At 45.0% G+C, this 27536-nt stretch overlaps 1 protein-coding gene and 1 pseudogene across 12 annotated transcripts in view; both read right to left on the bottom strand.

Annotated features, from left to right (window-relative positions):
* LOC135045354 (complement decay-accelerating factor-like) overlaps positions 1 to 27536 on the bottom strand; it is a 162322-nt gene that overhangs the window by 85621 nt on the left and 49165 nt on the right. The gene's annotated exons all lie outside the window — the stretch shown is intronic.
* Positions 2531 to 2646, bottom strand: LOC135054233 (U6 spliceosomal RNA; annotated as a pseudogene).

Here is a 27536-nt window from a genome sequence, read left to right as displayed (position 1 = left end):
AAAAATCTAAAGGAAAGACCGGTAACGGTCTGTCTTGGAGCTGGGGCAGTATTAGGAGAAAGCAAAGTGGACTTACCTCCAATGGTTCAAGAAATCCTGCAGAAAGTTCCTTCCCCTGAACCATCTGCCCCGTAGGATTACATGTTCACCTGTCACAGTCGCAGCCCCAGAGGTCGACGGTTTAAGACAGCCCAAGCGAAAATGCAGGGTCCGAGTCTGCAGACGTGGTGACCTTCAAAGATCATAGAGCAGAATCGTGATTCGGACCTGTACCAAAGTATCAATTGATCCTGATGTGAAACATCCTGTAACCTAGAGGACAATTGTTCCACAACCTACCTGTTCCGGACAAGGTAGAAACATGCTGCCGTATATGTCTTCGATGGGTCCCTGAACAAGGTTGCTCAGGAAAACGGCAGCTTGTTGGACCGGCGGTACATCGAGGGGTATATCCTAGAAAGGTTCTGATACCATCTCCTGACGACTGTGGGAAGAGGGTAGGGAAAACAAACATTGTTTGATACCTGATTTTGTGTGTTCGGGTGTCTGACGGCCGCCTACCGGAGCCTGCCCAGCTCATCCGAGACTGGGCCAGTCGCTGTCATTTCGTCATTGGCGTCGAACCCTGATGGACTTGACGTGTCCGCCTCCTTTACCTGCAGTACCAGACGAACTGCTGTATAATGCACCTGGATATTCTGAGACACTGGTTCAGACTCCACAGAAAACAGACATCATTAGTATTGTAACCTGGAAGGTTAGCAAGGTTCCTTTAGAAACCTGGAGAGGTGAAATGACGTACAAGATCTCTGGTTAATAGTGACATTACCTGTATAATCTGAGCTGTTCAACAGGAGTGTCCTGCAGGCGCGTGGAGGGCTCTGCAGATGGCTCCACCGCATACTTCACACCTAAGAGGGAATTCTTTAACTATCCCAGGTGAGAGGAGAAAAGGTGGGTTAAAGAAACACAGCCATATGTAAAGTCTGCACTATAATATATAGTGACCGACATCAAATAAACTTTCTGGAGCAGCGGAGACCTGAACCAGTAGCGCTGCGCTGTGGGACAGGAGTCTTAGCCCTAGGCTATAGGGGCTCCCCTTAAAGTTTCTTTATTTTCAAACCCTGGTCCCCCTGTACAGATACCCGCTACTAGCGTACTGAGCCGCAGCGCTATTTGTCTGATGCCTTACACGCATTCCCCAAATTACAAATAGCATTAGTAACTAGCCAAGGAATAATAAAGGGAAGACCACACTGTATGTAGTGTACCGCTAAATTTAGGTGCACCAGATGTTTCTCGGAGGTTCCGCTGGCTTTTCAAAATGGTGACCAGACTGTGAGAAAAGATGGGGGAAATTGTTATGTGGCAAGGAGGTATTTTGTTATTAGAAAACATTGCGGAAGTGGTTTGTTTTATCTTAAAGATGTATGTGGACACCTCTGTACAAACTACACAAAAGTAGGGCACTGGTAGGAACCAGACCCACGCCCTCCATGCCGCAAGGCAGCAACGCCAACCACCACACCATCCGCACTGCCCTATATACGGCATTGTATGCATATATCTATATACATACCTCCACACATCTATATATATATATATTCATACATACACATCTATATATATATATATATATACACACCCACAGTGAATCCAACCCTGTATGTGAACCCATTAGGGTAGATAAATACTGTAGTATATGTATGGTAAATAAATTGTGCACATTTTTGAATCATTATGAGATGAGCCCCAGCTCCTGTAATAGAGCAGGCTCCTGTATGAAATGCCTGTCAGAGGACTCTCCTGCAGGGAGGAATGTCAGCAACTCCCTGCACAGAAAATTTAAAAACCCCCCCTGAGACAGGATTTGTGTCTAGAGGCAGTGAACGCTGCGATCCGCCGCCGGGAGCCCGCTGAGCAAAGCGGGAATAGCCTTCACCCCCACATCCTACCTTTATCCTCCCTGAACAGCCCGGAGAGGGAAGGGAGCTTGCAGCGGCCGGGGAGCGGTGTGACAGTGCAGCGGCGTGTCCTGTAGCGGCCGGGGGACGGAGTGCGCTTAGCCCGCCGAACAGAGCGGGAGTTAGCTCCGCCCCCTCCGCTTCGGCGCCAAATTTAAACCTGCTCTACCATAAGCGGGAAGCGCCCTGTATCTCCCCGGCCGCTTGTAAGCTGTGGCCGGGGAGCGTTTCATGCACCGAGTCCCATGTGACCTTGTGTGCCAGAGTCTGGAGCCTAGCTGTGTGAGCAATAATGACTCACTTTTGCAAATAATAATGTGCTAAGTATGCTCCTTAGACTCTGGCATACAGCTTCTATTCTCACTGTGTATCCCCCGGCTGCCTTCTGCAGCCGGGTAGTGAAGAGCGCTGAGCCCGCTTACAGAGCGGGCTGAAGCTCCGCCCCCCATATAATGGCGCCAAGTTCAAATTATTAAGCGCCTTTGATGCACTCCAGCCTTCTATGACTGGAGTATAGGGGACCATACCTATGTTGAAAACTGAAACTGTTTAATTCTGGTCAGGATTATATGGAACGCTTCAAGAATTTGCATGTCATCCTTGCACAGGGCTCATGCTGCGCAGGGGCTTTGCTAAACTTCTCTATATCGTTCCAATTTAGTGCTGCCGAAGCAAGCACTTCAAACACATGATAAAACATACATCAGTGACAAGGGGGGATGTTTGTACTCACCACACTTTAGGCGTACTCCAACTCGACCCCGAGGCTCCGACACACGCCGCACGCAGCGGTGTCCGGTCCCTTTTGTACTCATCTTCTGATGGAGTGGCCCCGACACGAGCCGCACGCAGCGGTGTCCGGCCATTTTTGATACTCACCGCTGCCATGCTGCCGGAATCTTCTGCTGGATGGAGTGGCCGCGACACGCGCCGCACGCAGCGGTGTCCGCCGACTCAGGAGAGCTCAGTGTCTCCCTCAGCCGGGGCCCATCCCTAGCCGCACGCAGCTGCGATGGGACCCCGCCGGCAGCTCCCACGGTGCAGACTGGCAGTGGCAGAGCTGCCAGTCTGTGAGTGTAAGAAAGAAAAATAAAATAATAAAGAAAAAAGAAAAATTTCTTCAGCTAAACCCAAGTGAACCAGCTCACATCGGGCACATACTAAGACTGGCTTGGAGGGGAGATAGTAGGGGAGGAGCTAGCCACAGGTTGAGAATTTTAAAGTGCCAGCTCCCAATTACTGCCTACTATATCCCCATTGTAACTACGCTCCAGTGGCCCCTAGTGGATGAAGGAGAAATGGTGCAGTACTGTGGTTGGCTGTTGGCTGTATACAAAGCCTGATTGGATTGGTCCCTGCTCCCTGTCTGCCCTCCCTGTCTCCCTGTCACTAGCAGCAGTCTATTAATACCAAGTGACATTACTATATTATGACCGCAAGGGGCGGGCCGAAGCGACGCTGCTTCCCGAGCAGAACGAGCCGGTCACTCCGAAAAGGCTGGCACCCCTGTATCGCCGCAGCCACGCTGATGACCCGCCACAGCCGCAGTGCATCGGGAGGCACTGCGGCGTATACGACGTATAAGACGACCCCCGGCGTATAAGACGACCCCCCCACTTGGTGGCATGTTTTGCAGGGCCAAAAAGTCGTCTTATACGCCAGCAAATACGGTAGATTACGTGCAGACCTTCAGTCCTGGAATTCTAGATCATTCTCTTGGCTTGGCAGACTGGGTATTCTTAAGATGAATTCTCTCCCGAAAATCCTGTATCTATTACAGACTCTACCGATTAAAATCCCTTCCAAATGGTTCCGTGACATCCACTTGTTATTTAGAGAATTATTTTGGTGCGGTAAGAGACCCCGTATGAGATTTAACATAATGGTCAGGCAGAAGGATAGAGGTGGCTTACGCATGCCCGATATTCAAGGTTACCACCGAGCCTATCATTTACAAAGGATCCTGCTGTGGTCCAGAGCTGAGCCATCGAAACAATGGGTACAGATAGAGAATCATGTACTCTCGACGCCTATTGCCGTCGCTCCGTGGTTACATACCCTTCCTACCACTTCCCACCCCACTGTAAGACCCACCTTAGCTTGTTGGAAAGCTATTAGAAAATCCCCTTTTATTTCCTCTTTGGCCTCCTCCTACTTGTCCTTTTTATTTAATGACCGATTTCCTCCCGACACGGACACGCGGGCCTTCCAAACTTGGTACGACATGTAGGGTCGGACAGCTGGTGAATGGGGAGGAAGGGGGGGGGGGGAATCGTCTCCTTCTCGGCTTTACGGGAGATATGGAATTTAAATGCCCAGAGACTTTTGACGCTACTTACAAGTACGACATTTCTTGGTATCTCAGGGTTTTCCTAGGAAGCAATTCCTAGCCCTTACACCGTTCGAATGTCTCTGCGATAGCCCATCCCCTCCGTCCCACTCTATTTCCTTGATATGCAACCTTTTACTGGCGGACTCTAGCCGAACTCTCCCCCAATTCACTAAGACATGGGATAGAGAGCTCGGCCAGGAGGTAGGAGAAGACACTTGGGAGAAAATATTTAAAAATTAGCCCATGCTTGCTCTCCCAGTACATTAGTGGTGGAGACTCAATATAAATTGATTTCTCAGTGGTACAGATGTTCTGACACCCTTTCTAAGATGGGTTTTGGAGTCCCTAATACCTGTTGGCGCTGCTCTAACGGCCCAGGGAACCCGCTCCATATCTGGTGGCAATGCCCCTCACGCCAACACTCCTGGAAAGGAGGTACTTTCGCTCTCTGCCGAAATAACGGGACAGGAAGTGCCTACCGATCCCTTGTTTTGGTTGTTTCATTACTCGTCTAAATCCGTCTCGAGTTATAAACATTCCTTACTGTGTCATCTCAAGAATGCTGCTAAGTCAGTGATTCCTGTCCATTGGCGATCTTCCTCTCCTCCAACAGTTAGGGTTTGGTTGAATAGTGTAGATTTCTATATGGATTTGGATGATATAATGAAATCTGATGATAGGGGTTATTTATCCTTCAGAGACACATGGGTTAGATGGCTACATTTTAAAGACTCCCCAACCTTCAGGAACATCCTTGCCTCCAGTTTTTCTGCATCCTCTTAGACACTTCTCGACCTGAATGTGTTGCTTGCTGTGGTGTTATAGGCAATGGACTCTCGCTTTGGATCGGGTGATTCTCATTCTCTTTCTCTTTCTCTTTTCCTTTTTTCCCCCATATCTCTTTTCTCCTCTTCTTCCCTTTTCTTTTTTTCTCTTTTTTGATTTGTGCTTACAGTATTAACATGACATGTCTGACTATTGATCTGCTCCTTACCATATATTTGGACTTTTGTAGTATGTTGTTTGAATGCTCTCTTGTTATTAGTTATGGTCTATAGGAGCTGTTTAGGCCCACAGATGCATTGAGATAATACTCTTCATCACATATGTTTGCATGATGGCTGTTTTGATATTGTAATTTTCTTTCGCTGTTTTTCAATAAACATATTTTGCACTAAATTTTGCTGTCCAAAAGGACTGCAGAGTTGGAGCAGAGTAGGTTTTCCTAGCTGGGGTTGCTGCGGAAGGAAGGTATGTAGACTTACCCACCGTAGCTTTGGATATCCACATATCCAGTTCATCTCCAAAAAGAGCCTCATTCGTGAATGGTAGGCTTTCCACGGCTTTCCTGTAATCCACATCCGCAGTCCACTAGTGTAGCCACAAGCCTCTGTGTGCTGACACTGCCATGGAAGTGGTGCGTGGGTTGAGCAAACAAATTTCCTTTAAGGCCTCCACTATAAAGTTATCAGAATTCTGAATATGCTGTAGGAGTAAAATAATTTCCCCCCTGGGTAAGGAATCTAAACCGTCAATTAGGTTACCTGACCACTTAGCAATGGCCCTAGTGATCCATGAACAAGCAATAGTGGGTTTCTGGGCCACCCCAGCTGCAGTGTATAAAGATTTGACAGTGGTCTTAATCTTGCGGTCAGCTGTGTCCTTTAAGGATGCTGCCCCCGAGACAGGTTAGACTATCTTACGCGACAACCTAGACACCGATGCATCCACAATTGGTGGGTTTTCCCATTTCTTCCTATCTTCCAGAGGAAAAGGAAAGGAAGAAATAACCTTTTAGGGCTCTGAAATTTTTTGTCAGGGTTTACCCAAGTCTCTTCAAACAGGGCATTCAATTCTTTTGATGCAGGAAAGGTAGCCGAGGATTTCTTTTTCGTATTAAAATAAGATTCCTCTTCCACCTCCGTAGCCTTGTCAGGAATGTGCAGGATCTGATTAATCTGGATCAGTATCTTCCTGCATGATCTGGGCCAGAGTACGCTTTTGTGGGCAGATGGCGAGGGTTTGAGACACAAGGATGGGAGCTGAATCCCTTTTCATCAGGTCATCCATAGACTGTCTTAAGAATTGTGTCTCCTTTTCATTATTATATATTTTTGTAGAAATATTAGATATCATCCCTTTAATGGAAGATAACCATGGGGCTTCTGCCCCAATGGCCTGAGAATGAGCACTATCCTGAGTACAGGATAGTGAGTCCCCAGGAGAGGAAAGACACTCTGCTGTGCATGAAATGCAGTCCCTGGACATGGTTCTGAAGGGACACACACACACACACACACACACACACACACACACACACACACACAAGGTGAAACACAGTTTAATATACAGAGTCCTCAGGGAGACACAGAAGCCTTAGCCAGCAACACAGCGCCCCTTTAGCATAAGTAAAACTCAGCTGGGTCACAAGAACTAAGCACCTTAATAGGGCTTAGTAGCCTAACACTGCTCCCCCCCCTCACTAATACCCCTTGGTACTGCTGAGGAGACGTGGAGTCCATGTGGAGGAGCTGCATTTCCCTGTAGGTCCTGTCGGTCTCAGAAGCAGAGGGAAAACGGCGCTGGTGAGCTGCTGGATCCGCTCAGCATGAAGCCCCGCCCTCTAAATGGCACACGGTTTCCCGCACTTTTATTATACTGGCCTGAGGAATAATTTGTATAACAAAGGGTTAAAACCCCTGATATGATGTGTTAGCCAGTGTGGGTATCAACGGTGGCTCAGCGCGCCCCTCATCAGTGTGACACACAACACTGCATGTCCTGTGAGCCCCCTGGAGCGCAGCCTGTACACAGAGCTGCGCTCCTACCCTTATGCCGCCATTCTCGCCGGGGACCTGCTAACCAGGACGCCGGCGCTGTACTCACCACTCTTCTGTCTTCTGGCTCTGTTAGGATGTGGTGGCATGCTGCGGGAGGGTATGCTGCACCGCAGTGTGGCTTGCGAATGGCTCCCTCAGGAGCTCAGTGTCATGTCAGCAGAAAAACGGGACCATTAACTCTCCAGGAAGTTGGGCCGTTCTCCCCCCTAAGTACCACGAAGCAGACAGGGTGTTGCCAAAAAGCACTGTCTGAAAATAACAAACAGAAAAATAAATTAAGAAAATTCTTCAGGAGCTCTCCAAAGTATGACCGGCTCCTCCGGGCACATTTTCTAAACTGAGTCTGGTAGGAGGGGCATGTATGGGGAGGAGCCAGTGCACACTACTGATTTATTAAAGTGCCCAAGGCTCCTAGCGGACCCGTCTATACCCCATGGTACTAATGTGGACCCCAGTATCCTCTAGGACGTAAGAGAAAATCATGAAAGTCTACAACAACATTATGCAATGATTACCACAAACTACATATAGGGGGTCATTCCGAGTTGATCGCTCGCTAGCAGTTTTTAGCAGCCATGCAAACGCATAGTTGCTGCCCACGGGGAAGTATATTTTCGCTTTGCAGGAGTGCGAACGCCTGTGCAGCAAAGCATCTGCAAACACATTTTGTGCAAAACAAGATCAGCCCTGTAGTTATTTATCCTGTGCGATGATTGCTGCGACGAGTGACAAAGTAATGACGTCAGATACCTGCCCAGCAAACGCCCGGCCATGCCTGTGTTTTTCCAAACACTCCCAGAAAACAGTCAGTTGCCACCCAGAAACTCCCACTTCATTTCAATCTCCTTGCGATCGGCTGTGCGATTGGAATCGTAGCTAGAACCAGTGCAAAACCACAAAGGACTTTGTACCCGTACAACGCGCGTGCGCACTGCGGTGCATACGCATGTGCAGAATAGCCATTTTTTCACTGAACGCAATGCAGCGAACAACGGCAGCTAGCGATCAACTCGGAATGACCCCCATAGTTGAGTATGCAAAAAACAACAAATGTCATAGAACCTGTATCAGTACAGTCCCCCACTAATTGAGGAAAGACCTGATTAAGTTGACAAAAAAAAGATTTTTTTTTAAAATCATATTGTATAAAAGGTTTATTAATATCTCGCTGTGCGTGTGATGAAAAAGTAACAGCTTTCAAAAACCCATTGTTTAGAGGTCATATATCGAGATTTAAATGCAAAACTGTACACAGTCTGGTCATACCACGATAAGAGTATGCTACCGTTAGCATTCTATAACAACGGTGAGAAAGGTGATATCATCATCATCCACCTGGCCATTAGACCTTGAAATAGACATGTAAGCATCGCACTCAGTATATACCACGTGACACTGCAAGTATTGTAGTCAACGCAATAGCCAAAACATAGATGTTCACATACAACCTGCGTGCTGGGGCTGCCCGTTATGCGCAACTAGCGGGTATGCCCAGGGACTCCCAGACATATGTTTCACTGGGTCAAAAGGCTTGCTTACAAGGAAAAAGCTCACAGTGTCCAGCCGCCGGGTTGAGCTATTTAAGCTCCATATATCCGACTGGGCATCCAATCAAAGGAGGTATTCTCATTCAAAAAATACAGCGTCGATGTTCTACTCTCAAGCCCTCAATTAAATATCTTTAACGAGTAAAGGGTTGCGGCTCATTACAGCTTGGCGCGAGACAACGAGGCTAGTTAACACAATTGTAACGTCGCCACAATAATGAGACAGAATCAGCTGTGTGGTACAGAGATTGTTTAAGATGATAATTTATTTAAAAGCGAGATTTATGCTAAGAACTTACCGTTGTTAAATCTCTTTCTGCGAGGTACACTGGGTTCCACAGGGAATAATATCGGAGTGAAGAGTAGGATCTTGATCCGAGGCACAAACAGGCTAAAAGCTTTGACTGTTCCCAGTATGCATAGTGCCGCCTCCTCTATAACCCCGCCTCCGTGCACAGGAGCTCAGTTTTATTTACCAGTCCAATGCAGTAGCAGGTAAAAGACGACAACCATTAATAGCCACATACACCACATTCTCACGACAGGAGGTGGTGTCGTGGCTAATGCTATACAAACTCAAAGAAGCTAAGTACGTCAGGGTTGGCGCCCTGTGGAACCCAGTGTACCTCGCAGAAAGATTTAACAACTGTAAGTTCTTACCATAAATCTCATTTTCTGCAGTGGGGTACACTGGGTTCCACAGGGAATACCATTGGGGATGTCCTAAAGCAGTTCCTCATGGGAGGGGACGAACTGCAGCGGGCACAAGAATCCGGCGTCTAAAGGAAGCATCCTGGGAGGCGGAAGTATCGAAGGCATAGAACCTTATGAACGTGTTCACTGAGGACCACGTAGCCACCTTGCACAATTGTTCAAGGGTCGCACCACAGCGGGCCACCCAATAAGCTCCAACCGACCGAGTAGAATGGGCTTTGATGGTATCAGGAGCTGGAAGACCAGCCTGTACATAAGCATGTGCAATCACATTCTAATCCATCTGGCCATCGGGTCTGCTTGTGAGCAGGCCAGCCACGTTTGTGAAAACAAACAGTACAAAGAGAGAATCAGACTTCCTGATAGGAGCTTTCCTCTTCATATAAATATGGACCCGTACCACATCCAAAGACCGCTCTTTGGAAGACAATTCAGGAGAGACAAAGGGCGGAACCACAATCTCCTGATTAAGGTGGAAAGAAGACACCACCTTAGGTAGGTACCTGGGACGTGTTCTAAGAACCGCACGGTCACAGTAAAAAAATCAGATAGGGGGACCTACAAGACAAGGCACCTAAATCCGACACCCGTCTAGCAGAGGCAATAGACAGTAGAAACAATAACTTAAGAGAAAGCCACTTAAGGTCTGCAGATTCAAGAGGCTCCATCGGAGACCCTTGTAATGCCTCCAGAACCACGACACATCCCAAGGAGCCACAGGCGGGACGTAAGGAGGTTGAATCCGTAACACACACTGAGTAAATGTATGAACATCAGGCAGAATTTTTCTCTGAAACCAAAACTGACAAGGCAAAAATATGAGCCTTGATGGAGACCAGATGAAGGCCCAAGTCCAGGCCCTGTTGTAGAAAGGCCAGAAGTTTGGCAGTACTAAACTTGAAAGCGCCATGATTGTTACATGAGCACCAAGCAAAGTAAGAATTCCAGACCCTATGGTAAATCAGAGCAGAAGCCAGCTTGCGGGCCTTCAACATAGTCTGAATGACTGCCTCAGAAAAACCTTTGGCCCTCAGTACGGAAGCTTCAAGAGCCACGCCGTCAAAGCCAGCCGGGCCAAATCCTGGTAAACACAAGGGCCCTGAATGAGGAGGTCTGGTCATTGTGGAAGCAGAAGAGGATACTCTAACGAGAGACCATGAAGGTCTGAGAATCAATGCAGTCTGGGCCACGGTGGAGCGATCAGAAGTCGGATTCCTCCTTCTTGCTTGAACTTCCTTATTACTCTGGGCAGGAGTGACACCGGAGGGAACACGTATGGTAGCCAAAAGTTCCATGGAATTGCCACAGCGTCCACGAACGCTGCTTGAGGATCCCTTGTCCTTGCTCCAAAGACCGTAACCTTGTGAGTGTGTCGAGACGCTATCAGGTCCACATCTGGGAGGCCCCACTTGTCCACTAGGAGTTGAAATACTTCTGGATGGAGACTCCACTCTCCGGCGTGTACGTCCTGATGACTGAGGAAGTCCGCTTCCCAGTTGAGGACCCCCGGAATGAACACTGCCGATATGGCTAGCAGATGGCGTTCTGCCCACTGAAGAATTCTTGATACTTCCCTCATTGCCATGCGGCTTCGAGTGCCGCCTTGATGATTTACGTATGCCACCGTGGTGGCGTTGTCTGACTGTACTTGAACAGGTCTGTTCTGTATTAAATGCTGGGCCAAGTTTCGCCAAGACTCGCTGAGCCGTGGTCAAACCAAAAGGTAAAGCCCGAAACTGATAATGGGGGTTGCCTACAGTAAACCTCAGGTACTGTTGATGCAACATTGCAATAGGAATATGCAGGTAAGCATCCCGAATGTCCAGGGAGACCATATAGTCCCCGGGCTCCAAGGCCAGAACAATAGAGCGAAGAGTTTCCATACAAAAAACTTGAAGACTCTCACAAATTTGTTCAAGGACTTGACGTTGAGAATGGGCCGAGAGGACCCATTCGGTTTCGGGACTAGGAATAGCGGTGAATAGTACCCCTTGCCTCTCTGAGCTAGAGGCACCTGTACTACCACTCCTGTGTCCAGGAGGGACTGTACCACCGAATGAAGAGTTTTTGCCTTCACCCGATCCGAAGGAACGTCCGACAGGCAAAATCGATGAGGGGGACGATTCTTGAAGGATACGGCGTAACTGCGAGTGATGACTTCCCGTACCCAGGCATCGGAAGTGGTCTTCAACCATTCCTGGGTAAACCCTAGAAGTCGGCCTCCCACCCTGGGATCCCCGCCCCGTCATGCAGCAGGCTTGTCAGTTTTGGAAGCAGGCTGACGGGCATTTAGGTTTGGGCTAAGCAGTTTCTGACGTGCAAACCTGTTTCGGGTATGCCTTGACCTTTTGCTTTACTTGAAGGACGAAAGGAGTGAAAGGAAGTACTCTTAGTCTTTGGCACTGAAGGAGCAGTACTAGGTAGACACGCTGTTTTAGCAGAAGCTACGTCAGCCACTATCTTGTTGAGGTCCTCTCCAAAAAGAATGTCTCCCTTAAAAGGGAGCACCTCCAGGGTTTTCTTAGAATCCAGATCCACAGACCAGGATCGCAACCATAGAATCCGGCGAGCCAAAATGGACGTAGTAGGAGCCTTGGCCTCCAGAATACCGGCATCAGAAGCCGACTCCTTAATGTAATGGGAGGCTGTGACAATATACGAAAGGCATTGTCTAGCATTATCAGAAAAGTTGGAAGACAGCTCTGCTTCCACCTCCTGAGCCCATGCTTCAATAGCCTCTGCAGCCCATTTTGCTGCAATAGTGGGCCGACGCACAGCACCCGCTAGGGTGCAAATCACTTTTAAATAACCCTCCACATGCATATCCGTCGGTTCTTTCAGAGAAGTGACGGTAGTGACAGGCAGAGCTGAGGACACCACCAGCTGCGCCACTTGCGAATACACTGGCAGGGAGGGGATAGCGAGCCAGCATCTTCTTGTGAGGTGTGAATTTCTTTCCTAGATTTTCCCAGGATTCCGGACGTATGTCAACTAAATGGTCAGAATGAGGTAAAACTTGTTTAACGACCTTCTGACGTTTAAATCTGTACGGTTTCTTAGAGGTAGTCTCAGGCTCAGGGTCACCAGTAATTTGAAGAATTAGCCTGATAGCCTCCAATAAGTCAGGAACATCCACCTGTGAGGCCGATTCTCCATCAGAAGTATCTGGATCAGTGTCAGTATACACGCCCTCCTCGTCAGGAGAGGTGTCTGGGACGTGGGTGGATTGTGAGGAAGTAATGGCCCGCTTAGAGGACCCCTTGGTCTTATGCGGGCAAGGGTTAGATTTCTGTTTAGTCAGTAAGTGGTTCAATTGCTGTAACTGAGTGGACAGGTGATCTGCCCATGACGGTTTAACTGCAGGGACCATAAGTGGTTGTACCAGCATTTGAGTTCCCATAGGGGGCGTAAGTCTAGTTACCAGCATACTTAATAACGTGGAGAAAGTAGTCCAAGGTGGGTCGTTATGCACCCCTATGCATCAGTCATACTGCCTTGACGTTCACACCTTTACTTTAATTTTATTTTTATTTAATTAATATATTTTATTTTTAACATTCAGTTTTTTACTTTATTATGTTACAATATCTAAAAAGCCGCCAATTGTTAGTGTATCACAATATTAAACATACAGCACTATGGTAACGGCATATTACTATTTCTTTTATTAGGTTTCAATCTGGATGTTGTTTTGGCCAGATTACTTATACCCCTTTCACATCGCAAAAATAACCCGGTATATTGCCGTGTTTGAGCCGTGTCAACCCGGTTTGAGGTGCAGTGTGAAAGCGCCATTATGAATTTACCATGTCAAACAACCCGGTATTTTAACCCGTGTAAAAAGAAGGATCCTACACGGTTCAGAACCGGTTCATTTGGCAGTGTGAAAGCCTCAGACCCGCTATATTCAACCCGGTAATCTTAAAAAGGAGGTGATAGGTTGTCTCCCTGCATGATGTCACCTGTCTGAACCCGGAAATAAACAGGCAGCACGCTTTAAACAGTGTGTTTTTATTTATACTACATTCACAGTGCTGCATTGCTACAGTGCTTGGAGAATATGGCAAACTGGAGTGAGGATGAGGTTAGGGAGCTGTTACGGATAAGAGGGGAGTCGGAAATCACCCACCAAATGACAGGGACTGTTAAGGATGCAATCACGTACAAAAACATAACGAAGATGCTTGCAGCCTCTGGATTCCACCGTACCTCCCAGCAGGTAATCAATAAACTAAAGGCCCTTAAAAGGAATTTCCATAAGGTCCACGACCACAACAGAAACAGAAGTGGTGCTGCCCGTATGGAGTGGCAATATTATGAGCAGTGTGCCACCATATTTGGCCACACAGCACTTGCAACACCGGTTAGCTTATCCTCCAGCATAGCAGCAGCAGAAACAAGACAGGCCTGTGCTGCTTCCACCTGCAGCGTACAGGACCCAGACACCCGATCACAGGACCCAGACACCCGATCACCACCACCACCATCTCCACTACTCGTACTGGATGATACGCAACCGATGCCAACCACTATGCCTGACCCAGTTGTACAGGAGCCCAGCAGGACTGAAACCACTGATGCGCCAGAAGACACAGAGGCTGGGCCAAGTTACAGAATGTGAGAAGCTCAAATATCCTCTCACAGGCTGAATCCAAGAGCAGTACAGCTGAGACTATCACAAAGTCTATAGAGACATGTGCTGTGTCGGCCATGATTGCTGCACTACTGAGCACTCCCCAGCCCCTCCTTGTAATACCTTTCAAACCTCATCAATAGGAGACAGAAAAGTCCATTTATAATGACATCACAAATGTTTTCAAAGGGTGAACCGGGTTCAGTGTGAAAGGCACCTACCCGGGAATAACCCGGTAATAACACGGCTCCAAACTGCGATGTGAAAGGGGTATAGCGTGTTCAGACCCGGGTCGGAAGCGTGTTCAAAAGCCGGTTCATTACCGGGTTAGCGATGTAAAAGCGGTATTACTCGCTCAGTTACTACCATGTATCAATAGTGATTGTCTCTATCCATAGAAGCTCCTGGCTACAAATCCTCCATATTCTATCCTGACACGAATCTTGTCTGGAACATTAATTTTCATCTCAGCAAGCATTATAACTCTGACATTAATGGTTTCATTACAGCTATGATTAGCATCAGTCAACAGTAAATTGTGGTATAGACAATTTCCATAAATCCAAATTCGTCTCACATATATATAATACAATAAATGGGATAATGCTTCAACAAATATCCCAATTTTCAATTATACGTGACAGACGGGATTGCACAGTATAAAGATACCTTTCAGTGAACGGTATTGGTTTGCTTAAAGTGAGTGTCATCATATTAAGGAATACAGCAAGAACGGTGATTTTGTCTGGCTGATTAAAACTACTAGCAACATGCTGGATGCAAAGTTTGCATGAACATCTTTCCATACAAAATCTATAGAATACTGTGTAGATTCGTATTAAAAACTATATAAGTAGTATAAAAGGGAAAACGCACCTTAGAAAATCCCTATACTGCTGTCACGTATAATTGAAAATTGGGATATTTGTTGAAGCATTATCCCATTTATTGTAATATATATATATATATATATATATATATATATATATATATATATGTGTGTGACGAATTTGGTCTATTTGTATTGAGTGGCTTTCAGTGCTGTATAATCCTCTCCAATCTCTATTTGTCAGTATTAGCTACAGGTGTTGGTGTACACCTGGGAGTGGAGATGAGCAGCTGATTGTAAGCGCTGTGAGGATGAATACCTTTTTTTTCTTGTTATTCAATTTCCATAAGGCGTACAGATGGCACTTTATTAGTTTAGATGTTTATTTTGAATATATTATCAGCCAGTGGTTGAAGTGGAAATTTTGCAGTGGGGGTATGCAAAAGTCAAGGATGCGCTCCAGAAAAGGGGGCATGGTCACCCAAAAGGGGGTGTGGTCACCCAAAAGGGGGCATGTCCAGTGTAGTAGACCCTTTTATACTATCTAGTACTGGTGCCCCTTTCACCTTATAGCACACGGTATGAGCCGAAATTCACATTGTAGCACACGGTATGAGCAGAAATTCACATTGTAGCACTGAATGAGCAGAAATTCACATTGTAGCACTGAATGAGCAGAAATTCACATTGTAGCACTGAATGAGCCGAAATTCACATTGTAGCACACTGAATGAGCCGAAATTGTGACAACAGGGACAGGGAGAGAATGACGACATGGAGAGAGAGAGTGACGACAGGGAGAGAGAGAGTGACAGTAGGGACAGGGACAGTAACGACAGGGAGAGAGGGTGACAGCAGGGGAACATTACCTGACTGTGGTCGGTGGAGGCACCCATGGGCAGTGGCGGTGATAAGGAGGCCTTTGGTGCGGTGAGGTCCCTCTGACCGCCATTTGTTGCGGGTGAGCGGCTGGCGGCGGTGAGCGGCGGGCTGCTGACTATTGCTGTATTGATCATTGGTGGCCAGTGGTGCCAGTAATATAAACATTGCTGGCCTGTGTCAGCAATGTATATATTACTGCTTTATTGATCATTGGTGGGCAGTGGTGACAGGAATATATACATTGCTGGCCTGTGTCAGCAATGTATATATTACTGCTTTATTGATCATTGGTGGGCACTGGTGACAGGAAAATCTACATTGCTGGCCTGTGCCAGCAATGTATACATTACTGCCTAAAAATAATAAAAAAAAAAGCATAAAAGCATTGGTGGCCAGTGGTACGGTATATACATTGCTGGCCTACGCCAGCAATGTATATAACTGAGGGCAACAGCTATATGCAGCGACTTACTGATAGCGCTGCTTCTGAAGGAGGGAGCCTGGAGCACTGAACGGCAGCTGATGGAGGCCGGAGGCGAAGCACTGAGCTGGAGCGGAGGGAGCAGAGCAGACGGACTGCGGCGGGGAGAGTGCAGGGTGGCTGTGAGCTAGTACAACGCTCTACACAGCCGCTGGCCGCCGAGCAGGGGGGAGCACCATGTGCAGCAGGATGGCCACTTCCCTCGCCTCCTGCTGCACTTGCATTTCCGGGTCAGTGGAAGAAGTGGCGGTATACCATACCACCGTATACCGCCCCACTTCGACCACTGTTATCAGCTTAAACAATCTCTGTACCACAGAGCTGATTATGTCTCATTGTGGCAATGTTACAGTTGTGTTAACTAGCCTCGTTGTCTCGCTCCAAGCTGTAAGTGTAATGACAATCTAATGAGCTGCAACCCTTTACTCATTAAAGATATTTAATTGCGGGCTTGAGAGTAGAACATAGACGCTGTATTTTTTGAATGAGAATACCTCCTTTGATTGGATGCCCAGTTGGATATACGGAGCTTAAATAGCTCAACCCAGCGGATGGACACTGTGAGCTTTTTCCTTGTGAGCAAGCCTTTTGACCCGGAGAAATGTACGTCTAGGAGTCCGTGGACATGCCCGCTAGTTGCGCATAGCGGGCAGCCCCAGCACGCAGGTTGTATGTGAACATCTATGTTTTGGCTATTGCGTTGACTACAATACTTGCAGTGGTATATACTGAGTGTCCGGGCCGGCTCCAGGCCTACTAGTACCCTGAGCGAGCACATGTAAAAGCCCCCCTCCCACCAACCCCTATGCGCGCACCGAAGGGGCGCACGTTCCAAGAAAAGTGGGCGTTGTTTCTGGAAAAGTGGGCGTGGCCTCATAACTTCATATTATTAGACTATAAATATATTTTCACACCCCCTATTTGCACACAATTAGCAGCCTTACACATAACAGCCACAGTAGTGTTCCTTACACACAATGTCTCCAGTATAGTGTCAGATACACATAACGTCTCCAGTATAGTGCCAGATACACATAATGTGCAGTGCCAGAGACATGATATGCCCACCAGCAGTGCCAGCTACACATGACATGCCCCGCAGCCGTGCCAGCTACACATGATAGTGTTCACTTTTTAGGGCAGGGTGCTGATCACAGGGATGGCACATTTTTAAGTTAGGAGGGCAAAATGATGTACATACTGTAATGCTTGGTGTTCATCTACCTACAAGCCAAAGCATGGACAGTGCGTGCCGAAGGGGCGTTGCTTCGTGGGGAAGGTGCATGGCCACATAATAGTGGCAATTCGCATTACACCACACAGTAGTGCAGCTAACACACATTGCACCAGGTAGAACCTCCTATACACTTTGCGCCAGCAGAGCACGTTAGACACTTTGCGCCAGGCAGAGCACTGAGACATATTGCAGATATGGAAAAATGATTGATGGTCCGCGCTGTATTGTTTTAGCTGCTCAAAATTTAAAAAGAGTTTAGTAAAGGAGTAATTGAGCGCTTGTGTTTTGTATAAAATAAACTAATATCATAAAATAGGAGGTGAAAAAAATATATATAAAATGGGAGGTAAAAAATGAAAAAGTGGTAAAAAGTAAAATTAAATATACATGGCACCTGTGGAGAAAATATTTTTGGTTAAAACTTAATGTTTACAGCTCCTTTTGGAGTAGGTTTGAAATTGGACAGTCAGGGAGTGGTTCAGATGTAACTCGCCCTATCTTACCCTATTCATACGGAGATGATGTTATTCCGTCCCTCCTGCGGCTCCACATGTGTGTTTCCGTCGCGCTTCCACTGCGGGGAGCGGGGTACACTAGCTGGTGTGGAGTGGAGTCTCTGATGTTATGGCGCCGTTATACCGCTGCATCCAGCGGAAGTTGTGAGTGGCGCGATCGAGCCGGAAGTGCGGGTCTCCTAGATGGAGGATGTTTCTCCTGTCTTGTCCAAGTCACCTCTCCAACGCGTTTCGTACACACTCGGTGTACTTTTTCAAGGATGAAGTGACTATCCACTGTGGTCCTTTGCCTCAGTTTGTGGAACTACAGGTCACAGCTAGCTCCTGCATAGTTGTCTCCCAGTGTCTCAGCTCCTGCATTCAGCAACTGACTTCACAGGTGTCTGGATTCTGTAATTACAGCTGGTTACCTGAAACCTACTATTCAGCTTGTTGAGGCTGACAAGAAGACCAAGAAAAATATCAGACAGAACAGCTCGCAGGATTGTGAGAAAAGCAAGTCAAAATCCACGTTTGACTGCACGATCCCTCCAGGAAGATCTGGCAGACACTGGAGTTGTGGTACACTATTCCACTATAAAGAGATACTTGTACAAATATGGTCTTCATGGAAGAGTCATCAGAAGAAAACCTCTTCAGACGCTGATTTTTGTGGTGAGGACGTAGAAGTTTGCAAATTAACATATAGACAAGCCTGATGCATTTTGGAATAAAGTTCTGTGGACCGATGAGGTTAAAATAGAACTTTTTGGCCGTAATGAGCAAAGGTACGTTTGGAGAAGGAAGAGCACAGAATTTAATGAAAAGAACCTCTGTCCAACTGTTAAGCATGGGGGTGGATCAATCATGCTTTGGGGTTGTATTGCAGCCAGTGGCACAGGGAACATTTCACGAGTAGATGGAAAAATGGATTCAATAAGATTACAGCAAATTTTGGACGCTAACTTGATGCCATCTGTGAAAAAGCTGAAGTTAAAGAGAGGCTGGCTTCTACAAATGGATAATGATCCTAAACACACCTCAAAATCCACAGTGCATTACATCAAGAGGCGTAAACTGAAGGTTTTGCCATGGCCTTCACAATCTCCTGACCTCAACATAATTGAAAATCTATGGATAGACCTTAAAAAAGCAGTGCGTCACAGACAGCCCAGGAATCTCAAAGAACTGGAAGACTTTTGTAAGGAAGAATGGGCGAAGATACTTCAAACAAGAATTGAAAGACTCTTGGCTGGCTACAAAAAGCGTTTACAAGCTGGAATACTTGCCAAAGGGGGCAGTACAAGGTATTAACTCTGCTAGGTGCCCAAACTTTTGCAGACGCCATTTTTTGTTTTCTGTTCTTTTGAAAGTGTAAATGATGGAAATAAAATCAAACTTTTTTTTGACATGTTATAAGAATGTCTAATCTGTAATTTGATGCCTTTTGGAGATTTTTCCATCTTTCCTTGGCTTCTTTTTGCACATTAAAATGAATTTTTGCCTGGGGTGCCAAAACTTTCAATCCCCACTGTATAGTATACTATAAGCTAACTTTATTTCAGTAACAACTTCAGTAAGTGAGTACAGTATATACTAGTCTGCCGTTTATTGCAGCCTACACATTCATATTACAGCCGTTAGTATTATACCACAGAGAATCTGATCAAACTTCTGTGTTATAGTGTCTCCTTAACCAGCATCTGTGCATGCGGCTATAATCTTTGTTAATGTCCGCTTTCACTAAGTGAAGAGAGCACCACTGGCAGCTTGTGACGTAGGCTATTCCTTCTCAATGACTGGACTACGCCACTTCTACCCCCACGTGCCGGCCTAGTGTACTGTACCTCTCTGCCTATGGTCACGCTAGCACCTCCAGGTGCCTGTGAAGTTAGCTAGTCCTTAACAGTAATCGGACCGAGCTGCTGATGCTTACACAGACCGGTTCTACGTGCTGCTATCTTTTACTCAGACATTGGCAACAGTTTCTCCTTATTAATAGGCAACATACATGTAGTTAACTTTGTATCACATAATCAATGATTTGAAAACAGTTAGAGAGCCAGCAGCCGTTTCACTGATAAGGTATCACCCGTCATGTAATTTCCTTTTCCTTATATCTGCCCTCCTTGATTCTGATGGGCTGACAGCATTTTTTCAGTGTTTGAATTGTTTCCTATTGGAAATCAATTAATGTTTTTTTAGTTTTTCTTAGTCAACTTTTGATACATTAACCAGGAAGTTCGCCGTAGGATTAAATATTAGTTGTTGGTAACATTCTTTATTGTTTACTTGCCTTATAATCTCCTCAAGGTATAGTTCTCTTTTCAAGGACAATGTTTCCGCCTCTATCCAACTGTTTCACCTCTGAATCCTCCAATGTTTCAATCTCCCGTAGTGCTTTGTGTTCATCTTTTGTGAGGTCATGGTGTTTACTATTATTCTTCATGAAGAGTACATCCACATCTCTAGATACCATACCGAGGAAAATTTTTAATTGAGGACATATTCGGTAACTGGGAACGAAGGTAGACTTCTTTTTCAGGGTCTGGTCTCTGTAATCCAAGGACAGTGTGGAAGTTTCTTCTCTATTTTTGAGGCTTAATTCTTCTAAGGCTATGATTGCCTCTTCATCCATCTCGTCGATATTGGGGACTCTGGGGGTTACACACTCTTGATTTGCTCTGTTCCTATAGAACATTTCAAATAAAATTATTCTCAAAGATGTTGAGATCTTTTCCAGTAGTAAACCTGTCCATCGACTTGGTTGGCGAGTGTCACTGACCTGGGTTGGGGGTATTGTGAACTCGGGGGTTCTTCCGATGGTCGGGAATAGGAACCACAGCTGGGTCGGAGCAGACATGGTCGGATATAGGTTTTCCTCATACAAGACTCTTATAGTTAGGATTGGTGAAAAATGCTGAGGAACTTTATTAAGGGAAGGGAGCAATACAGTGACACATGAAAGAAAAGAGGACTTATGGGCAATGTCAAAAGGCTACTGGAGAATTTGTGAGCAATGTTTAAAGACACTGATGAATAAAGAACTTGTGAGCGATGATGAAAAACACTGAAGAATTTGTGAGCGATGTTTTGAAGACACTCATGAAATGAAGAACTTGTGAGCGATGATGAAAGACACTGAGGAATTTGTGCGCGATGTTTTGACACTGATGAATGAAGAACTTGTGAGCGATGTTTAAGACACTGAAGAATTTGTGAGCGATGTTTCGACACTGATGAATGAAGAACTTGTGAGCAATGTTTAAAGACACTGATGAATGAAGAACTTGTGAGCGATGATGAAAGACACTGAGGAATTTGTGAGCAATGTTTTGACACTGATGAATGAAGAACTTGTGAGCGATGTTTAAGGACACTGATGAATGAAGAACTTGTGAGCGATGTTTAAAGACACTGATGAATGAAGAACTTGTGAGCGATGTTTAAAGATACTGATGAATGAAGAACTCGTGAGCGATGTTTAAAGACACTGATGAATGAAGAACTTGTGAGCGATGTTTAAAGACACTGAACGCTGATAACACTAGAGTAAGTTCAGCCCGCAGGTTATGCTGAATCCAGGAAGCGCTGGCAACTGCACTGCAGAGGAACACACTAGTTGCTAGGATCACTGGAAACTGTGCTGCAGGAAGGCACCCTGAATGCTGGAAGCACTGGAGTACAGCTGCCGGGAAACACACTGCGTACGGGAGCTCTGGCCCTCTTCTGAAAAGAGACGATACTCAGGCGCCGAGGCTCTGCCCGGCGTCTGGTTTTGAATCTCCCGCCTCTACTGGATTAGTGAAGCGGGTTGGTGACGTCACCTGCTCCCTGCCCACGTGACGCCGGCTGTCATGGCGGCGCCCACGCTCCGGGAAACCGCCGGGAGCCACACCAGCCAGACGCCGGGACCAGAGGACCGCCGGAGGCGGGGACCGCCAAACGGACCAGCAGCCACGCAGGGGTAAGCGCGGCGACCGCTGCCCCTGGCGTGTGACAGCGACAATGACAAACCTTTAGATACAAGATATGTTCCTTAAGAATTCTGTTAAATTGACAATTCTTAGGTTGTCATCTGATGTTATTTCCTGTAGTTGTGGTATTTTTGTGGGTTCATCCCCCAGACCCATCTTTCTCTCTTCCTTTCAGTTTCTTATTGTTTCTTTCCTCTTTGTTCTCGACAGCACCGTATCTCCTTGCGTAGTTGGGGCTAGACCCTTTATATAATAATTTTATTATACACACTCTTTTCTTTTTCATTATCCTTTATTTTAGATTTCACCGTTGTAACAAATAATGAGATATTTGAATGCATACCAATAAAGTGAAACTTTTAATAAAAAAAATTGGAGTTTCAGTGCACCCTGGTAAACTACTTACTTTCTTCTTCTGTTATACTGTGATATATACTTCTATGACAGCTTGAGATTTTCCCAGATAGGAGACAAGGTGGTGACAAAGGGGTAATTTTTTTTCCATAACCGGTGACGTTGCCCATAGCAACCAATCAGATTATCTTCTAGAAGCAGCTAGATAAATGTTAAGTAGAATCTGATTGCTTGCTATGGGCATCATCACAGTTCTAAAAAAAACAAAAAAAACCCATGGTATTTGAAGCAAAATAGGTTTTTATTTTTATTATTTATTTATGAGACACTTTGGAAATACACTTTGTATTGCTGTCTTATTAAAATGTAACTTTTATTAAAATAGTTTGCTGCAACCTGCAACATACTTAACAGTGCCAAAATAAATAAAAATTCAGTATTAAAAAATTAAACAATAGTACTTATGATGTTACAGAAATAAACTTAAATTCTGTTGCTCTTTTAAATTAGTTAAAATCCCTATGCAAACTGGTCTCATACTGTCTATAGTAGCACCACGAGTCAACAAATAACACAGCTATTAAAATGTGGACTGATATTGTACCATACTTTCCTGAAGATAAGCTTCAGCTCTACACCTGCAGAATATTTTTATTCTGGGGGCCGGTTTTTGTTGAGGCATTCTGGTTGGCCATTGTGTGTAACAGAGGTCAGCCAGGGTTTAGCCTCCTTGTCAATTATAGGTTCATGCCCTGGTGTTTAGCTTCCTTATCCTGGTGCCATGATGTTGTAGTCCTGGATTCACTTTGCCTCTATTGATTGGTCTACAGTCTCTTGCCCTCTGCATCTTCTGCTGTTTGAATATTACCTTCTGCACTGTACCAGAGTCCTGCCAGTATTCCTTTTGCTGCATTTTCTGTCCCATTTCATTACTACTGCAAGTGTACAGATCTATTCCAGCCTATTTCCTGTGGTCACACGGTTATTTGTGTAAACTCTTAAAATGGGTGGAGAAGAAAAAATGTGTAGACAGCTGCGCTATCAACAGCTGCTGATATTGGGGTGGTCAAAGGTCCCCTAGAAAAATTTTAATAAAATAGAAAGGTATAGGCAGCGCTGATTGTTATTGCTAATAAACAACAATTAGGCTTGTATTAATATGCATAAAATTTAATATAGATCAATAAAAATCACATGTATTAGTATTATGTAAAGTGCCAGTGATATTTAAAGGCCACTGTTGTTCCACTTAGATTTGGCTTGAGAGCGTGGATTCCAGACAATTGCGAAGTCAGTGTACGCCACTGACGTTGCAATTGTCTAGAATCCATGCTCTCAAGCCATCCTGTGAATCAGGACATCATTTGAGACCCACCTTCATCATTTCTGCAGCTTGTTGGAAAATTTCTATCAGCACACAAAGGACATCCCAGCTGATTTCACCAGGAGAGTGCTATCTCCCAAATATCTTGGTTTCTCCAGAAGTTGGACATTTTCTCAGCATTTAAAAGGACATCCCAGCTGATGAGAACAAGGGACTGCCTATTCCCACCAACCATTCTGGTAAAAAGATTACAGATCTTATCCATTTCTGCTAGATTGTGGGTCTCAATTTAAATCTAAGTGGAACAATTGCTAACAATGGCCTTTAAATATCACTGGTACTTTACATAATACTAATACATGTGATTTTTATTGATTTTATTGTTCTATATTAAATTTTTATGCATATTAATACAAGCCTAATTGTTGTTTATTAGCAATAACAGTCAGCGCTGGTTATACCTTTCTATCTTAAAATGGGTGGCTGTTATAGGCAAAGACCTCTGTAGTGTGGTTCTGATAGTACTACATAATTTCTCCGGTGTACCCTAACAGCAATACACTGTTTATTGAGAGCCATTTAAACTGATGCAGATTATCCGTAATTTGATGCACTTTTGACTGTCTGTGGTACAAACGATTCTGCCCACTCTCTATTCCACTCAGCATGCAGTAGCCATTTACGAACACAGGACATGCACTCAGAGTTGTGTGTCTGCTGGTCTACTCTGTGTACACTTTACCTGCCATCTGTGAACAAGTCAAAAAAGTTTTGCTATTGTTCGCAACACTGCTGGGCTTTAGCAGTCCACGTAGAAAATGTGACAGATTGCGTTATTTACCCATTATTTCATGAATGACACTTCCTTAGTCTCTGCATACCTGTGCCTTTACTATTCTTCATTCAGATTAAGACAACCTAAGTCAGCATTCTCTGTGGAATAGCAGCAATTCACATACCACACAGTAGTGACCCCCAACTCATAGTAATACTATAAGGGTAAAGGGGTTAAAATGAATCCAAAAAGTTGACCAATCGCTAGCTGCCGTTTGTCATTACCATGCAGTGTGGGCGATAGGTCACAGCCAGACAGGAAGATCTCATACTGTCTATAGAAACCTCTTCAGAGACAGCCAGAATCAGTTTTATAAGGGCTGTAGAACTTGATAAAAGGATAAAGGCAAATGTGGCACAACAGATAACATTTAGTGGAGTAAAGCAGCGGGAGTGTTTAAATCGGCATGGACCAGAGAGTCAATAACTTCCTATTTGTCACCAAATTCAGTATGATTATCACAACATACGATAATCATGTAGTGTGGAGACTTACTGTATTAAAAAAAAAACATTTTAAAAAATCATCAGATTAAACCATAGACTTTCTCTGAATTGGAAAATAAAAAAATAAAAAAAATTAATAAAGAAAAAAATAAAAAGGTTCCCGCACTAAGATTAAAGTACTTGTTATTTCATGGAATGATTAATTCCTATTTATGTGGAAATATTTCCATATCTAGTACACTTAGGGCCTAATTCAGTAAGGATTGCATTTGCAAAGCTGCTCACACCACTGTTGCAAATGCAATCTTTCACAATGCAAATGTAGGAGGTGTTGCATAGCACTTCTTTTCTCCATCTGAGACAGCAATACAGAGATGGCATCGCAGTAAGGGACATTCAATCGCGAAGTTAATCTGCAACGGCAGACTGAGTAAGCCCGCGCTTGTCACAGTCCTTGGCTTCGCCACTCTCAGAAAACGGGGGCAGCACGCCCCCATTTCAGCAACGCCGACCGCCCCCATCCAGCGAACGCCTCTGCCTGTCAATTAGTAAATACCTGATCGCATGAGCAATCCAACCTTAATTAGGCCCTTAGTTGGTGCCACAAGATCAGTATGAGATCCCGGCGGACAGGAGACAGACGCCGGGATCCTGGCAGTGAGCGCAGCTAGTCTCCTCGAGGGCCTTCGGTCACCACATCATTCTAGTCCCCCTCAGGTGGTGGTGTGGACCACCACCCAAGTGGGGAAACAAGCAGGCAGTCGGGACTTACAGTACTAGACTAAAATTACATTCTCACATACTGCTCATAGTCCTACAGACAGACATGGTGTTGCTGCATTCATTTCTCCTCTCACCCACTGCTCATAGTTCTTCAGAGAGACATGAGGTGTAGCTGCATTCACCGCTCATCTCATCATCTGTCCTACTGATAGTGATAAGGTGGCCAGATGTGTTCACATACACCTAACATAGTAACATAGTTAATGAGGCTGAAAAGAGACAAAATGCCCATCGGGTTCAACCTGTATTCTGTATTAAGAAGTGCACATTATAATGCACCAGCTGAAGTAATGGATTCGTACCAATTATCAACTATATTTCGTATTACTCCCATATACTTAATGTCAATATATTAAATGCTATAGCCTTGGATATTTTTTCAGCTAGAATACGGTCCAATCCATTTTTAAATGCATTCAGAGAGTCTGCCATTATTACCTTCTCCGGCAGGGAGTTCCAAATCCTTATTGCCCTTACGATGAAGAACCCTTTCCTACGTTTTGTACGGAATTTTCTCTCCTTTAGCATCAGCGAGTGCCCACGTGTCATATACAGAATTCTATTAATAAACAAATCCCCTGCTAACTCTTTGTATTGACCCTTTACATATTTGAAGATTTTAATAATGTCTCCTCTTTTCAAGGGAATACATATTTAACCTTAGAAGCCTTTCCTCATACTCCAGTGTCTCTAACCCTTTAATCAGCTTAGTAGCTCACCTTTGAACTCTTTCGAGTTCCCCGATATCTTTTTTATAATATGGTGCCCAAAATTGAACACAATATTCCAAATGCGGACGTACCAATGATTTATACAGAGGCAGGATTACATCCTCGTCCCTTGTCTCAATACCCCGTTTTATGCACGCAAGGACTTTAATTGCCTTCTTTGCTGCATTTTGACATCGTATACTGTTATTAAGCCTATTATCTATGAGCACCCCCAAATCTTTTTCCACTACTGCTACCCCTATATTTTCCCCATTACGTGTGTAGGATGCAAGTTTGTTTTTAATCCCAAAGTGCATTTTTCAATACTGAACCTCATTCACCATTTAGATGCCCAGGTTTCAAGTTTAATTAAGTCATTCTGTAGAGACTCCACATTGATTTTTTTAATTAAATTACCTTACACAGTTTAGTATCATCTGCAAAGATTGACACTGTGCTTCCCAGGCCTATTCCTAGATCATTAATAAATAGATTGAACCGTAGCGGGCAAGTATGGACCTTGTAGTATTCCGCTGACTACTGGTGCCCAGCTGGAAAACATTCCATTGACCACTACTTGTACCCCGTTATCCAGCCAATTCCCTATCCATGTACAAATGGTTTTTCCTAGTCCAAGTTCCCTTAATTTGATGATCAGTCTCCTGTGAGGCACTGTATCGAAGGCTTTTGCTAAATCTAAAAAAGACCACATCCGCTGCTTTCCCTTGGTCGAGATTATCGCTCACTTCATCATAGAAGCTAATTAAGTTAGTCTAACATGATCTGTCCCTCACAAACCCATGCCGACTCTTGCTAATAAACTTAGTACTCCGCAGATAATCCTCTATGCTATCCCTCAAAATTCCTTCCAATAATTTACCCACTATAGAGGTTATACTAACTGGTCTGTAGTTCCCTGGATGATTTTTAGATCCCTTTTTAAATAAGGGCACTACCTCAATTATACGCCAATCCCTCGGTACTATACCTGATCTAATTGAACTATAGAAAATCAAGTATAAGGGTTCTGCTAGCTGTGCCCTAAGCTCCATAATAACCCTCGGGTAAAAAAAACATCTGTGCCCAGTGATTTATTCATCTTTATGTTGCTTAACCTCTCCAGAACTACTTCCTCACTTAAACAAGCATCT

This window comes from Pseudophryne corroboree, chromosome 2 (genome assembly GCF_028390025.1).
Source record: "Pseudophryne corroboree isolate aPseCor3 chromosome 2, aPseCor3.hap2, whole genome shotgun sequence".
NCBI classification, from domain to species: Eukaryota; Metazoa; Chordata; class Amphibia; order Anura; family Myobatrachidae; genus Pseudophryne; species Pseudophryne corroboree.
The sequence above is the reverse complement of the archived record's forward strand: the minus strand, read 5'-3'. Positions and strand labels throughout refer to the sequence as shown.